We start from the raw sequence: 18,231 nt of genomic DNA on the forward strand, positions 1-18,231 counted from the left end.
GAACCTCATGGAAAAAAATTCCACAACTCAAGATTATAAAGAAAAAAAAAAAGGATTTGTCTTTAAAAAAAAATTTAAAGATTTATTTATTTATTTTAGGGATAGAGAGACAGAGACAGAGTGAGAAGTGGGGGAGGGACAGAGGGAAAGGGAGAGAGAAAGAATCCCAAGCAGATTCCCTGCTGAGCTTGAGGCAGGGTTTGATCTGAGGACCCTGAGATCAGGACCTGAGCCAAAATCGCCAGTGGGGTGCTTAACCAACTGAGCCACCCAGGCGTCCCAAGAAGGAGTTGTCTTTAAAACACTATCTTATGCAATTTGGAGAGGAGTAAACTTAATTATCATGTGAATGATTCAGAGAGGCAAATTAATTGTAATAGGATAAGTTTTGCTCTGTATCAGAATTTTGGTTCTCTGTATCCATGCAACTCAAATGATATCTGGAAAAAAAAAAGTAATGATCTCTATTTGGAGATAGCCTCATTCCTCGACCAAGCTACCTTACTTGGTCTTATTAAAGTGTGTGGACCAGAAGGAAGTGAGGAAGATAGACCTAGAAATTTCTTTGAGGGGTGCCTGGGTTGCACAGTTGGGTAAGCAACGGACTATTGATTTTGACTCAGGTCATGTGTGGTCTCAAGGTGCTGAGATCCAGCTGGCATGGGGCTCTGGGATCAGCAGCAAGTCTGCTTAAGACTCTCCCTCAGTCCTTTCCCCCCCCCAACCCCCTGCATGTTCTCTCTCTCTCAAATAAACCCTTTTAAATTATTTATTTATTTATTTATTTATTTATTTATTTATTTATTTTATTTAAATTCAATTAATTAACATATAGCATTATTCGTTTCAGAGATAGAGATCAGTGATTCATCAGTCTTATACAACACCCAATGCTCATTACATCATGTGCTCCCCTTCATGTGCATCACCCAGTTGTTCCATACCCCCATCCCCCATCCCCCCTGCAGCAACCCATTTGTTTGCTATGATTAAGAGTCTCTTATGGTTTGTCTCCTTCTCTGATTTTGTCTTGTTTTATTTTTCTTTCCCTTCCCCTATAATCCTGTGTTCTGTTTCTTAAATTCCACATATGAATGAGATCATATGATAACTGTCTTTCTCTGATTGATGTATTTCACTTAGTATAATACCCTCTAGTAGAACATTAATTTAGAAAAAGAAATTCCAAATGTAATTTGGCTGGTTTGTTTTTACTTTCTAGATATACTTTAGAACAAGATAAACTTAGAAGGAAAATTCTATTTTGTAAAATCTAAAATAGTAACATTTCCATATATTTAACATGTACACATTTTTGTCCAGAAATTCTGAACAGAAAAATATATATACTTATTCAAACGATAATCATATGGTATACATAGAAAATGATGAAAAGGAGTGTCTTTCACCAAAAGAGGTTATGTTAGATATCCTATATGGTCTAAGGTATGTTGAGTTTAGCTTAAATAAAGTTCATAGACATAAAGCCTTGAAAACTACCATGATTCACACCGGGTAATTTTGAATGTATTTGTTCTGTTATGACTTACCTGAAGCCACTGAATTTTTACAAATAGTGTCATCCATAATCTCATATAGAAAGAAAGAACAATATAGCAAATAAGGACCATGCAGGCTAAACAGCCTGACTTCAAATCCCAATCCTACCATTTACTACCTTTGTGACCTTCTCTAGGTCAGATTCCCCCTCTATAACCAGGGATGACTTCTTCTCTTCCAAAAAAGTATCTTCCTTATAGTGTTATAATGAAGATTAAAGGAATTAATACACAAAGAAGTGGTTGGAGTAATACCTGAGTAAGAGTTAGCTCTTTTTACCCATGCTTATGAGTCCACAGCTCTTAAAAAGCACATTTGGCTTCTAGAAAATAAAATTTGTAAATCCAGTAAGACACTCAATACTATGAGTGCTTCCTATAAAAAAATTATTCAGTTATCAAATCATCTCTAGTTAGGCCTACCTAATGCGAAAAGCCTAGAAAAAAGAGAAAGAACCTGAAAGAAAGAAAATAGGTTAGGTATTAAACTTTCAAATATTTCCAAATATCTGGCCCTAGATATTCCTGTAATAGTGAAATCTAGCCAGACAGATATTATTCGCATCTCCAGGTGATTATATGGCAAGGCATTTAAGTGTTGGGATTTTTTATATGCCTTTCAAGAAAGGAATTAAAGTGGCTATTAATTAATTCCATGACTAATTTGAGACTGTGAATGTGCAAGCAGAAGTTGACCAGCAGACCCCCCCACCCCCCCAGTTCAAAGAGAACAGATTGTGATTAGGATCTTATCTTCCAGGCCAACATCAAACTTTAGAGACATATTTTAAAGAGTGAACGAGACTATTCCATGAAACTAGCACAAAAAGAATGGAATGTAGTTTCCTTTTTAAATTTATTGCAATGGGCAATACCTCGGGCCCGTTTCTGAGTAACTTTTGTATGTTTAATGAGCAAAAATTCAAGGGGAATTTTTTATTTCTAAGTCATGCAGCCATAGATCTTCCTGATTCATTACCATAAAAATAAATTAGGAGAAGTTAGGTCTTGAAAAAGCCTATCTAATTATATAAGCTCTGGTTACACCGAGTGTCAAAGGGACTTCAAAAGGACAAAATAAAAGGTGTCTCTGAAGAAAGTATGTTGTGTCCAGGTGAATAGTGTGCACAGCTATCTTCAGATTTGCCTGAATATATGGAAATAAGAATCCTTGTTAAATCTCAAGGGAATTCAAGAAAAATATAATCTTGCTGTCCACACAAACCAAAATTTGGATAAATCAGAGAACTAACATAATGGAGACAAAGCTGTTCTAAAATTTTACATACTCTTATTTAAGATATCTGTCAAGAGTTTAAGCGACTCCATGGTATCGCTGCCTCCACACCCACTTTGTTCGGCCTGGTAATCTCCAGGCCCTGAAGCTGGCATGAGTCTCTCCTGCAGGTGCATGCCCTAGGCAGCAGCCCAGTCACAAGCCAATGTAGGTTTCTAATGTGACCGACCCAATTGCCATTGTGATCAACATTCTCCCCCGCCTCCCAGTGCCTATCCTTCATCCTCCCCTTAGATAAGATCCTGTGGAGGTCACCAAAACCCCGCTCTTTTCATTTGAATTGACCAATCCTACTTTAGCCCAGGAACTCCAAAGCATTCCACCCATGAACCATAATAAAGGCATGTGCTTCAGGTCCAGCCTCTCTTTCTCTGCCTGCACCCTGCCTTGACCTCTCTATGCCACTCTTTGAGGCATGCTGTCTACTTCCCCTAGGACCTGTGAGTAATAGATTGTCCTATTTGATTTGCTCTTGTAGTTTGTAGTTGAACCATGGCTTACCATCCAGCACCCTATGCTCCATTTAGTAAATATCAATTTGACAAAGTCATACCAATATCATAGCAAACATTTGGCAATTTAAATATGTAAAAAACTTTTACATAGAAAATAAAATTAGTAATATAATTAACTTATAGCTACTATTAGACCCCAATTATTAAAACTCCTCATAGTTCCCCAAATTAAGGTTTCTATGAGTATAGCAGATATTCTAAGTGATCTTATCTGTTCTATTAAAGTAGACCTAATGAATGAAGGTGAATGAAGGAGAAAAACAAATGTATCAGAGAACTAGGATAATTGTATTGTTACTGTAGGTAAAACTGGTTAAATAATTTGCTTGGAATTTCGAGTTCTCTGTCCAAAGAGACTTCAAAAGCAAAGGCTGTACTGATTAGAAACAACTCAGCAACCAAAAGAGTGGTTTGCAAGTTTTTCTGGAGCAAATACAATGCAGTCTTTAAGTTAAATAAGGACATCATAATTTTGACATTGTATAGATAATTTATTTTATAATTTTTTCAGCGGGATGTTAAAAATAAAGGAGATCATTATGTAAGGATTAAAGGGCTAAAATCAATATTTAAATGAAAATAAACTATGAAATTTTTCTGTAAGAGAAATAGCAATAGTACAGTAGCTTTTGCTGCATTTCATGGATTCATGTTGCCACCTTCAATATGTAAGTAATTAATGTTTCTTTGACTGGATTTTAGTATATGAGCTTCTGAATATCCATGGGAAAACACGATGTTCTCATGATACCTACAGCATTTTAGGTTTGGTCCAAATACTACACACACACACACAAACACACACACACACACAATTGCAGAAAATCCTATAGAACTATCCAAACACTTTAGATGAATATGCTTTTGGTCATTATCTTTGAGTAAATTTTGTTATTAATTTTTTTAATGGATTGTGGGCATATTCAGGATGGCTGCAAACTCTGATGCTGCCCCCATGAGGAAGTGGAGCCTGTATCAACACTTTGAATCTGAGTGAATGCTGTGACTGTTTTGGGCAATAACACACAGCCACAATAACCCTGTGGACAGGGCCTGGGTCTGGACCTTAAGAGTCTGGGAGTATCTGCTTCCTGTTTCTTGGAACATTCTCTCAAGGAAGTTCTGAGCCACTACATAGGAATTCTGATTGCTGGAGACTACCGTGCTGACTGGCACATTAGGCATCCTCCTTGACAGCCCTGGACCATGCTCAGACTTCGGTCATCCACATTAAGGCCCCAGCTGTATGAATGAAAGAAACCACATTGGACCTTCCAGACCAGACCAGCCCTGCCGTTGAATACCAGAGCGGCCTTTGCCAAAACCACATGGAACAGAAGAGCCCAGCTGAGCTCTGTCTGAATTATTGACCCATAAGATCATGAAATATAATAAACTAATGATGGGGTTTACATATCTCCCAGTGCTTTACTTAAATTATATTTTCTTTTTTTTTTAAATTATATTTTCTATATAAGTAAAGCCAATAAAACATTTTTTGTCAATAAAAACTGTATATAATTGAGGGAACTTAACTGGTTTTCTGTCACGAGTATCACAGAATTCTTCCATATAGATTTTTATGTATAATTTTTTTATTGGAGTTCGATTTCCCAACATATAGTATAACACCCAGTGCTTATCCCATCAAGTGCCCCCCTCAGTGCCCGTCACCCAGTCACCCCATCCCCCCACCCACCTCCCCTTCCACTACCCCTTATTCGTTTTCCAGAGTTGGGAGTCTCTCATGTTCTGTCTCCCTCTCTAATTTTTCCCACTCATTTTCTCTCCTTTCCCCTTTAATCCCTTTCACTATTCCTTATATTCCAATATGAGTGAAACCATATGATGATTGTCCTTCTCCAATCGACTTACTTCATTCAGCATAATACCCTCCAGTTCCATCCACATTGAAGCAAATGGTAGGTATTCATCATTTCTAATGGCCAAGTAATATTCCATTGTATATATATATATATAACACACACACACAATCTTCTTTATCCATCTGTCAGTGGACATTGAGGCTCCTTCCCCAGCGTGGCTATTGTGGACATTGCTGCTATAAACATTGGGATGCATGTGTCTTGGTCTCTCACTGCATCTGTATCTTTGGGGTAAATCCCCAGTAGTACAATTGCTGGGTCGTAGGGTAGCTCTATTTTTAACTCTTTGAGGAATCTCCACACAGTTTTCCAGAGTGGCTGTAACCAGTAACCAATGTAACCAATGTAAACTTTCCCACCAACAGTGCAAAAGGGTTCTCCCTTCTCCAATTCCTCTCCAACATTTGTTGTTTCCTGTCTTGTTAATAGCCAGGGGAATATTGAAAAAGAAAACCAGAGTCAGGGGCATCACAGTGCCAGATTTCAAGCTGTGATCATCAAGACAGTGTGGTACTGGCACAAAAACAGACACACAGATCCATGGAACAGAATAGAGAACCCAGAAATGGGCCCGCAACTCTATCTATGGTCAATTAATCATCGACAAAGCAGGAAAGACTATCCACTGGAAAAAGGACAGTCTCTTCAATAAATGGTGCTGGAAAAATTGGACAGCCACATGCAGGAGAATGAAACTGGACCATTCTCTTAAACCAGACACAAAGTACACTCAAGATGGTTGAAGGATCCAAATGTGAGACAAGAATCCATCAAAATCCTAGAGGAGAACACAGGCAACACCCTTTTTGAACTTGGCCACAGCCACTTCTTGCAAGAGACATTTTTGAAGGCAAGGGGAACAAAAGCAAAAATAAACTATTGAGACTTAATCAGGATAAAAAGCTTCTGCACAGCAAAAGAAACAGTCAACAAACCTAAAAGACAACCTACAGAATGGGAGAAGATATTTGCAAATGACATATCAGATAAAGGGCTAGTATCCAAGATCTACAAAGAACTTATTAAACTCAACAGCAAAGAAACAAACAATCCAATCATGAAATGGGCAAAAGACATGAACAGAAATTTCACCAAAGAAGACCTACACATGGTCTTCCATATAGATCTTACAATTTTTTCTCCTTAAATTCAGAATATTAAAGAATTCTAAAAACAAAAACAAAACAGAATAAAAGATGGAACCTTGCTTAAATTTCACCTCCTCAGAGAGATCTTCCTTGACCAACCTATTTGTGTATCTTTCATTGGCCTCCTTACTCTGCTTATTTTTTCTTCATTACACTTATCATTACTGACATTTTTGCATATCATTTCCCTAGTTTGTTTCCTGCATAAAAGTGACTGGCACATAATAGCCTCAATAAATATTTGCTGTAGAAGTAAAACTTTGTCCTCTTGCTGAAAATTATAAACTTTGTTTTAGTAAGTAAAAATTACAATTCACCCCAATATTTTTTAAAAAGAAAGGTATTCTGATATCGTCTAAAGATAAAAGTTTTTATTTTTGAAGAAGTAATTAACATGCATTTATTAATGCCTTTATTTTTAGGGATGTATATTTACTTGATATTCATTTACATAGCCAAAGCCATTTAAAGATTAGTTTACTATTAAATATCATATTAAAACTTATAGTTCTCTCTGGAGTTAATCAACCAACAAATTTTCTTTGTCTTCCCTTCTTTGTGTTTAATTAACATGACAGCATATTGTATATGAAATACTAGCCCCCATATTTCATGTGATTGTCTGTATAATTCATGTTCATGAGGGTATCAAGACATTTATTTCAGCGCATGTGAGCTTACAATGGCATTGAAAAGTCATGTTGATAAAATTAATTGTCTTGTTTGACAAACAGTGGAAAAAAATCTAGAAGGACTTTAAGTAAAAAGTGAAATTAACTTTAAAATGGCAAAACATACAGTGGCTCCCCATTCGGTTTAAATGAACACACCATTATCAATCTTTTCATAAAATCTCAGTGTGGTACCGTTTCCCTATTAAATCTTTCTGCAAAGAAAGTGGAGCTATTTTGTATGCTTATCCTTTGTTCTTATACCACTTTCTCTTTCCCATGTTTACATTATAAGAGGGATGTTAAGAAAATAAAAGATGAAGCCAACTGAGAAAGGCCACATAGAAGATTTGAAGCTTCAGGAGTAGGAGCAAGAACAAATCCTCAAGGCATGTTGCTTGCATGGCTAACAATACATTTCACTTTAAAATTCAGGTAAACTGCATGAGAAGCTACATCATTATTTTCCGGAATTAATTTCTCTCTACTATGCAACAATGACTGTTCTTCTTATCAACCACTCTCATAATGGGGAGTAAACAACCAACCACCTCAGCAACATATATTATTAAGATTCTTCCTTTTTCAGGCCAGCTGTCCCTGCAATTATATTTTACAAATACAATTCTACACAGCTCCTCTCAGTTGAACACAATAATGTAATTTTACTGAATGACTCTGCAGAAGGCCTAATTATTTCTTGAAGCAGGGCTCCTGATGTTATTTTGCATTTAATTCATGACCACATGCAGTAACCACAGGTTATTATCTGTGCAGTAACCAATTGAAATATTTTCTAAAAAGTATTTCACGTACTTTTTAACCTGTGACTTTTAGAAACAATCGTACTTTGCTTTGCTTCTTGAACACACCCAAAGGATTCAAATATGATAGAGAATTAAATTATAAACCATATATATATTGAATCCATTTTAATTAAAAAATACGTATTAATTCTAGTATATTGAAAGTGCACCTGTGTCTTCCAATTACCTATTATTTTAATAACCAAATAAACTTGCGAATCTATGTCAGTGACTACCAAGTGTCTTATTTATTCATGGAGTCTTTTCTGAAAACATCAATTAAAAATTAAATTAATGGGATCCCTGGGTGGCGCAGCGGTTTGGAGCCTGCCTTTGGCCCAGGGCGTGATCCTGGAGACCCGGGATCGAATCCCACATCGGGCTCCCTGGTGCATGGAGCCTGCTTCTCCCTCTGCCTATGTCTCTGCCTCTCTCTCTCTCTCTCTCTGTGACTATCATAAATAAATAAAAATTTAAAGAAAATTAAATTAACATCAATTAAAAATGATTTCCTCTTCTTCAAATATCTAGATTTTATTCAAATTTCCTTGTGGAATCCACTATTTGTTATTCACCACATATTGCCCTAAACTGTAAACATTTTTTTTTACAATGACACACATAATTGTCTGCATATACTTCCATTTAAAATTATATTGATATGAAAATAAACACAATAAAAGTTATAGTTAACATACAGCAAGTTCTTACTAGGTACCAGGAATACATCACCCTTTAGATATGCTATCTTCTAAATCTTCACATGGTCCTCAGTAAAATATATCACTTAATAGATAAAAGTTTCAAAACTTGGAAAGATTTAGTAGCTTGCAAAAAAATAAATAGGCGTTAAATGGAGAACACAGGATTCTAATTAAGAGATCTGCTATCATTGATGTAGTTCATAACTCTCTATATGCTGACATATATTTAGGTTAGGTTTTCAAATACTGAGATATTGCTTGTGTGTGTGAGAGAGAGTGTGTGAGATCTTCAAAATGAATGTGTGTGTGTGTGTGTGTGTGTGTGTATTAAAAGGATTATAAGAATAACATCAAAATTTCCCATATGGATGTTGGGTCTTTAAAAACAGGCAGAAACACCAGTAATAATAACAAAATGCATTTCTACATTCTAGAATAGAGGCTGTAATAAAATTTATCTTTCCTATAAGATTTCTTTACCTAGGGAATTAAAGTGCTATGTGTTATTTTCCTAGAGATGGCAATAAAGGTGATTTACTCTCTGATATAGTTGTTTGTTACATCTGAGGGGGAAAACTATGTTGTTCAAGATTGAAGATAAAAATTATATGTAGAACAAGAATAAAAGAAAAAAGGAAAGCCACAACAGTAGAATAATAGTAAACTTAAAATATAAACATGTTTTATAGAAAAAAGAATATCTTGTCAAATAGTTCTGGAACTCCAGCAGACGATCTCCATAATCTAGGTTTATTGTCTGGGTATGGAGGTGCATTTGTTGAAATGGCATTAAAATATACCTATGAACCTCACAATTCTAACACAGAGGCTTATTTATAAAAATAATTAGCTATTAGTCAGCTCTGACTTCAAGAATATATTTAGATCACCTAGGAAGCGTTTAATTCACACAGAATTTGCTCATGTTATTACAAGCGTAATTCCAAACCAAGAAGACAAATGTTTATGTTAATGCAGTTCACAAAGAACATACTTTTTGTTCCATAGAAATATTGTTAAGAGTCATTTCCTTAGTATGCAAATGATGAAAGTCAAGTAGTTGTGACTTTTGTGATATTACATACAGAATGTCATTGAAATGTTTAACTTATCAATAATAACTCTAGAAAATATTATTAATTAATAGTTGCTGTGCTAAAATATTAACTGAACTGAATAATACTTTTCAATAAAATTAAAATAGCAATGTAAAAATAAATCCTGAGATCAGTTTTGCAAAATTATAGTCAAAAGAAGAGATATGTGAATATAGTAAATACCCTTAGACTGCAATGCTGTTAAACATGTGATTAATATAGTTCTTTCTCTGCTTTATATCCAGGTGGATGAAACGATTAGTACAATTGATGAAGTCATAAAAAGCATGAATATTTAAGATAAACTTTATCACAAGAGATTTACTGTACTCAAACTCGAGATGCTGTGAGTATAGGAAGAAGCATCCTGTGAATAAAATGGTAACTGTGTTTTTAGGCCTAAATACATTTGAAAAATATTTTTAAAGTATTTTTAAATATTGGAGGAGAATAAAAAATTCAGATATATGACTTTAACACCCAGAAACAATATATAATTTAGGATTGGGGAACAGAAGGATTCTAGATATAAGAAGTTAATGCCCAGTTTATGTCATAATAATAATAAAACAATAGAATAGTCTTTTAAGTTATTTGTATAGCTTGACAATGAATGGATTATTCATATTTTGTTTTGCCAAGTACAATTGATTGTATAGTAACAGATGATTAATGTGAATGAAAACACTGTATTTCTATAAAAGAAATGATGGGATGCCTGGTGGCTCAGCGGCTGAGCATCTGCTTTCAGCTCAGGTCCTGATCTCAGGATCCAGGGATCAAGTCCCACATGGGGTTCCCCACAGGGAGTCTGCTTCTCCCTCTCCTGTGTCTTTACCTCTCTTTCTGTGTCTCTCACGAATAAATAAATAAAAAATCTTTAAAAAGAAAGAAATCTAAAAAACAACAACAACAAAAAACCCAAAGAACAAAACAAAACAAAACAAAAAACCCCCAAAACTCAACAAAAATAAACAGAAAAAGAACAAAGCATAGCAGATCTGGGCTAAAAAGTACTGTATAAAATAGAAAACAAATTACAATGGTGAATTATTTAGCCATCAACATCACTGTAAAGCATATGTGTCCAAAATTATATCAGAGGCACAAGCATATTTTTACATATTTTAATAATTATAGAGAATGAAAAGAATTTATTTGATAGGCCATACAAAGAGCAACATTGTATACCTCCAAGAGATAGGGAAACTATTACAAAAATTTGAGGCAGAAATTATTTTCTTAAGTAGAATTGGTTTTATATCGATTTTTGAAAATAATAGAATAAATGAAAACTCTTCTAATCTAATCTAAATTCATATCCATCAATTAAATTGATTTCTAGGATGCCTGGGTGGCTCAGCGGTTGAGCATCTGCATTTGGCTCAGGGTGTGATCCCGGAGTTCCAGGATCGAGTCCCATATTGGGCTCCTTGCATGGAGCCTGCTTCTCCTCCCTCTTCTTATGTCTCTGCCTCTCTCTCTATGTCTCTCATGAATAAATAAATAAAATCTTAAAAAAAGAGATATTGCTTTCTAAGATATGTTATAATCTTTCAAATATCCCCAGTCTGCTCCTGGGGCCAGCCACCAGCAACAGTCATGTGAGTGACTCCACTCTGAAAGTATTTTTTCCAGTCAAGTTGCTTTAGCTGATACATTTTGAAGGAAAAACAATCTATTCCCACCATGTAATACTTAAATTGTATAAATGGGAACAAATGAAGAGCTCTTGTTTTTGATGTCACTGAACTTTGGAAGTGAATTGTTACATACCAATGGATCTTTACTAAAACAGTTTATTCCTTTGGAATCCCTTTGCAATATCTTTGTTCCTTCAGACACCTTTCTTCTTACAATTGGTTCTAAGTTTTGACTCTTAAATCTATAATTATTGAAATATTATATATAATAAGTAAAAACAATTTTAAAAATAGGGAAATATTTCAATATATGATTACATATAAGCATTGAAATAATGCTTAAAGGATATTTGATAACACAGGAAAGAAACTCATCAGTTAATATTAAATGAGAAAAAAAATTTCATGAAAATCTTTATTTTGCTTTCTTGGCCATGCCATGGCCTAGCCAATGCCATCTAACTCCAAATCAGCATCACATCAGCTGAACATGAGCAGGGAACACACCATCCTGATTGTTCTCACTATAAATTCATGAAATTATCCTTGACTTTTCAATGTCTACTCTATCCTATTTCTAGTTCATTCACTCAGTCGTCAAAAGGCATCATTTCAGACCATGGTTAATCACTACCTATCTTACCTACTATTCTTTGACCTCCTGCCCACTTCTAGAGCTCAACCTCTCATCTGTCTGAGGAAAGCACTTCCATTCCCTTTCTTGCTCCTGGGCATCACAGCTCTCCCATATTGTTTTTTAAAGATTTTATTTATTTATCCATGAGAGACACACACACAGAGAGAAAGAGGAGAGAGAGAGAGAGGCAGAGGGAGAAGCAGGCTCCCCACAGGAAGCCCGATGTGAGATTCAATCTCAGACCTCAGGATCATGACCTGAGCGAAAGGCAGATGCTCAACCTCTGATCCACCTAGATGTCCCCTTCTCATCCTTTTAATATTGAAGTGCTTCAGTGCTCAGTCCTTGGCCTCTTCTTTTCTCTACATGCTCTACATGCTCTACATCTTTGCTGCCTTATATGGCCTTCTGGGTTTAAATAACTTCTACTCCCAGATGGTCCATATCCAGACCAGACATTTCTTCTGGACCATACAATATCCAACTCCATGCTCAACTTTTCCATTTGAGGGTTTAATGCACACCTCAAACTCAACATGTCCAAATCCAATTACCTGGTATTTTTATCCATCCGTGGATTTCTCCACCTTAGAATACACAGTTGTCACTCCTATAATCTGTTGCTCTGGTACAGAGTGGTTGTGCAATACCCATTTGTTAAACTAAATAATAAATGAATACATGAATCAAAATTTCAGGGCACAAATACATATATAGAAATACCAAACTAAAATGAAGCTATATCAAATCAATATCTGAATAGTACTGATCCTTAAAGGTGAAGGGAATACAAGTGCTAGTATTTGTTTCATTAAAATTTTCCAATTGTTATGTACTGCTCTTACAACTGGAGGAAATATTTAAAGTACAATCCTTCTAGATTTTAAGACATGTAATGGGTAAGACTGAATAAGTAACTTAATAAAAATACTGCTTTAGCAGAATTAAATATTAGAATTTATGATTATGTTTTTTTAAAGATTTATTTATTTATTTATCATAGACAGAGAGAGAGAGAGAGAGGCAGAGACACTGGCAGAGGGAGAAGCAGGCTCCACGCACTGGGAGCCTGACGTGGGACTCGATACCGGGACTCCAGGATCACGCCCTGGGCCAAAGGCAGGTGCTAAACTGCTGAGCCACCCAGGGATCCCCTATGATTATGTTTAGAGAAGCATCAGGTAAAGTTTTCTTTTGCTCCATCGAAAACAAAAAAAAACATTTCAACAGAAAGTAATGGTATTAAACTATTTTACTAGGTATTTTTCTCATTTATGAAAAATGCTATCCTTGAAATCTAGGGACGTGACTGGCACCTGATAATACGTTTTTTCATTACTAACCATGCTATTTTAATCTTTTCAGATACATTTATTTATAAGTAACTGATGTTCAACACTGTATCAAATTCTTATTTTATATCTCTTAGGCCTCTCCATATCAATATTTGATTAACAGTAATTTAAACTATCAAGCCAAGTTTCTGTTAAGATAATATATAATTCAGATATTTGACCTATTTAAATCCTTCCACCAAATTACTTCAGCAAAATGAAATACAATTTTTTAAGTTGAAAGTATGAGCATTTCAACTATGGTCAGACAAGGTAGTCAGCTTTTATTTCCTTGAGTTATATCTGCTTTGTGTTTGTGCTCATGGAATTAATCAGTGGGTACATGGAACAGATAGGACTAAGGGGTTCTAAAATTATAGTGTGGGCTACACTAAAAACAACTCTTAGTGTTCTAAAACTGTGTGTCATCTACATTCCTCATGAAAATGAGCATTAAAAAGTTCTCATATAAATAGATCTGATAACATGCACTCATGTATGCCCAAATTAGGTTTAAAGTCTATATGACTTTTCCTTCATTTTTAACAAAGGTTTGTGGAGTTTCATGCTCTTTAATGAATAAGAATGTACAATTTGTACGACATGCCCATAAAACTGAATGTTTACTCATTAAAAAAAAATCTGCTGTTTCTTTTTGTAGCACAGTGGTCATGAGCATAGGCTCTAATTTTGGGCTAACTGTGACCTTAGGTCATTAAAATCTTCTGTGACTCAGTTTCCTCATTGTAAAATGAATATTAAAATAGCACTTAATCCATTATCACTATTTGAGGATTACATGAAATAATACATATTGCCTACATTGGGATAATTTGTTATTTCTTCATATGCATAAAGTATTTATGCATAAAGTTTGCCAGGGCTGCCACAATAAAATACTAGACAACACAAATTTATTTTTTCATAGTTCTGCATGTTGGAAGTCCAATACTGTGATGTCAACAGGGTGGGCTCTCCTGAATCCTGCAGATGGTTGCCATCTTGCTGTGTCCTCATATGGTCTCTCCTCTGTGTGCAAGCATCCCTGGTGTCTCTTTTGAGTGCTCTGATTTTTTCTTTCAATGGCACAAGTCAGATGAGATTAGGGTCCACCCTAAAAGCTTCATTTTTACTTAATTTCCTATTTAAAGGCCCGATTTTCAAATGCAGTCATGTTCTAAGGTACTAGGAATTAGAGCTCCAGCATACGAATTTTGAGGGAAACACAATTCAGCCCATAACACATGTACAAATATGGCAAAATTCTCTATACATTGTCCCCCTGGTATGAAGCTTTTTATAATCTCTATATTATTTAATTATTACAATAGTCTTAAAAAGGATATATCATTTATTTATTTATTTATGAGGATTATGACACAGGATTATGTTACTTAAAGGGATTAAAAATATGATAAGAAAAAAAAGATGTCAAGGGATACGTGGCTGGCTTAGTCAGTGAAGTACACAACTCTTAATTTTGGGGTTGTGGGTTCAAGCCTGTATTGTGGGTATAGATAATACTTTAAAAAATAAAATCTCAAAAAATATTTAAAAAGATAAGTTTAGAGTCTAGGCAGTGAACCACACCTCTGTCAGACTCAAAAGCCTGGTCTTCTTACAACATTATGGTTCATCTTGAATTAATCAATTATTTTTTTATTGGTCAGTTCATTTGCCAGATAAGTAACAACCATGTTTTTGTAGATGATCTTCACTTTTGTTTGCTTTTTAATTGTCTCCATTGGCCAACCTGTTTTATCAATTTATATATATAGGTATAACCTTGTGGAATTTTATTTTCATTTCACTGGAGTGATTAACTTTTTAGATTTATCAATGATTACCAAAATAAGAATCGTTTAAGCTTTCTGACAACATTTGCCATTTCTTCGCTAGACTCACTGGAGCCAGGATAGGGCCATTTTTGGCTAGGTAGCCATTTTGGATGATGGGGAAATGAGATTAAGATTGTCAGGATTCCTGAAAAATGAGAATAATTCATACAAGTTTATTGAAGATAAGATTGAGAGAGGCATAGAGTTTTGGATTCCACTGCCTTATCTTCATCACTGCTATCTTGTCCTATGTATCTACACTTCTCAAGTAGACTAATTTACAAATGGAATCAACGTTATGGCCCCCTCCTTTTTTAGAAGCATTTGTTTTGGGGATGAAAATAAGACTAATAAATTAGCTCCTCTTTCTTTTTTTTAAAGATTTTATTTATTTATTCCTGAGAGGCAGAGAGAAACAGAGACACAGACAGAGGGAGAAGCAGGCTCCCAGCAGGGAATCCGATGTGGGACTTGATCCCTGGACCCCAGGATCACAACCTGAGCCAAAGGCAGACACTCAACACTGAGCCACCTAGGTGTCTCTAGTCTTTTTTTTTTTTTAATGGATTGTGAAGGCAGCACTGATTTTCAAAACAACGATTTCAACAAATAACTGTTGTCATCTCAAATGACTCATTTGGTGTGAACTAGTTCATATGCCAATCTCTAGTCTGATCTAAATGGATAGTCTCATAAAAACATAAATTTTGAAATTTTCTTTTCATGCTATTAAGCCTTTTTCCTCCCCTGTGACAATGTCCACTGAGCATAGTGAAAACATAATGATCACAATAACAATAGATTTTAAAGAGAAGGTACAAAAAACTCCTTTTCCTTCCCCACCATTTTGTTCTCTTTTTGGTTAAGATTTCCTCCTTATAGACAATTTTCACAATGAAAATAGAATAGCCTCTTTGTTATATCTCTGTACTAGCAAGTAACTCCAAGTTTTTGAACTATGGTAGTTTGCAAATTTGATAATATATGATTTTATATTATTATGAAACCAGGTAAAAATTACTTAAAACAGTAAAAGAAAGCCCAGAAAATATCATTTTTATTTAAATTTTATCATTTATAACTTGCTAATAGCAATGGCATTTGGGAATTTAGGAAATCTAAAAGATTTTTCATATCTGAGCTATACAGTATTCCAGAGAAAAGTAATATTATGTCCATAACATTATATTATTCTCACATAAGAATATGGTGAGAATTAATTAATGTATATATACATATATACAGAAAACCTAGATTAGTGCCAAGTCCATCATAAGTACTATTTATATGGGAAGGTGATCCCTCCCTTTATAGTATTTGAATTTATTGAAAAAAATAAACATCATTTTACTTAGTTTTAAGTAGTTTAATAACTTTGTACATGATTTTAACCATGAGAACATTTTCATAACAAAATGACAAAATATATCAATCATTAGTCCACTTTAGAAATATATGTAACTCTACGGCAGCCTGGGTGGCCCAGTGGTTTAGCACCGCCTTCAGCCCAGGGCATGATCCTGGAGATCCGGGATCGAGTCGCATGACAGGCTTCGCACATGGAGCCTGTTTCTCCTTCTGCTTGTGTCTCTGCCTCTCTCTCTCTCTTTGTGTCTCTCATGAATAAATAAATAAAATCTTAAAAAAAAGAAATATATGTAACTCTAGAAAGTATAGTTGAATTTCATCTCTGAAGTTTAATATTGAGGTGGATTAAAATTTAGATACCACAAAGCTAACTTTTCTGTAAGAGAAATAGTAAATTATTTTTGAAGAAGTAAATGAGTTTTAATAACACTGATGTACATTAATATTTTTCTGCAAAATATGCATTTCAATATGAAAACAACATTACTGACTTTTGTAAAGGTTTATTTATATTATATATAGAGAAAGCACGAGTTCAGGGACAGAGGGAAAGAGAGAGAGAATCTCAAGTGGCTCTACCCTCCAACGCACTCCAATGTGGGGTTCCATCTCACTCCTGAGATCGTGACCTGAGTTGAAACCAAGAGTCAGAGGCTTAATTGACCATGCCACCCAGGTGTTTTAACATTAATGATTTTCGAAATTAAAGTATCACAATGTTTCTCAGTATCCTATCTTTTCTGTCAACCATCATGGTTAAAATATTTTAAAAGCAATCTTCCTTTCATTGACTATATCCCTTTAAGAAACAAAACAAAAACAAGCTTTTGAAAATGAATTAGAAATGTATGTATAGTGAATCTAGGTTTGCATTTTACATTTTGTTACATCTTGGGTTTGTAATTAGGTTTATAATATAAAATGTAATATTCCTTGATTGTGATGTTGAAATATGATTATCAAAGCAAATGGAATAATATTTTGAACTTTATCGATCTGCGTTCCCAAAGCAAGACAATAAAAGGCACCCAAGTATAAAGTACGTACAGTGCCTCAATTCTCATAAGTTTTCCTGAATTGGATGTAAAGGGTGATTAATTGAAGTGCTGATTATAAAATGATTTGCAGGGTACACAAGTAGATCCAGTCATCTATTTAAGTCTATGAGTACTCTCCCAATACAATAGCCATGGATACAAATTGTCCCCTGAAACCAAGGCAATTCATTTTACTTTGGAAAAATTAATGTGTTTGAGGGGGATATATTACTAGTGCCATGTTATTTCTGTTTCCAGAAATTCATGTTAAAGCTGTAACTAGCCTCCATATTTCACACACATCCTTCCCCATCCCCATCCCCATCATCATCTTCTATTGATACTTACTGAGTGATATGTATAAACCTATTATATACTAGACTTTCATTATCTATGGCATTGAGATTTCTCAGATCGAAGCCAATTTCACAGATCTGAATTGATGTTAGAATTTAGAATGCTTATTACAATCCCTCTAGGTCAAAAGACATAGAGAACTTCCAGGTAGATATGCAAACTGTTATGTATTTGATCAAAAAATAGCCTTTCTATCAGGGTATATGAAAGACATTCCATTTCCATTGTATTAAATTTTGTCTTTGAACTAATATTCTATTTTTTTTAAGATTTGTATTTATTCATGAGAGACACAGAGAGAGAGGCAGAGACATAGGAAAAAGAAGAAGCAGGC

The 18,231-nt window shown here is 34.8% G+C and overlaps 1 protein-coding gene across 2 annotated transcripts in view; it reads left to right on the plus strand.

The window, feature by feature from the left end:
- Window positions 1-18,227, plus strand: part of VGLL3 (vestigial like family member 3) — a 117,699-nt gene extending 99,472 nt beyond the window's left edge. Inside the window, exons 5-7 of one of the 2 annotated variants that reach the window (XR_005382044.1) lie at window positions 9,929-10,029; window positions 12,967-13,144; window positions 18,167-18,227. The gene's annotated coding sequence lies outside the window, so the exon portion shown is untranslated. The remainder of the gene's footprint in view (window positions 1-9,928; window positions 10,030-12,966; window positions 13,145-18,166) is intronic. The other variant, XR_005382045.1, reaches the window with a different exon arrangement.
- The last annotated feature ends 4 nt before the right edge of the window (window positions 18,228-18,231 follow it).

This window comes from Canis lupus, chromosome 31, assembly GCF_011100685.1.
Source record: "Canis lupus familiaris isolate Mischka breed German Shepherd chromosome 31, alternate assembly UU_Cfam_GSD_1.0, whole genome shotgun sequence".
NCBI classification, from domain to species: Eukaryota; Metazoa; Chordata; class Mammalia; order Carnivora; family Canidae; genus Canis; species Canis lupus.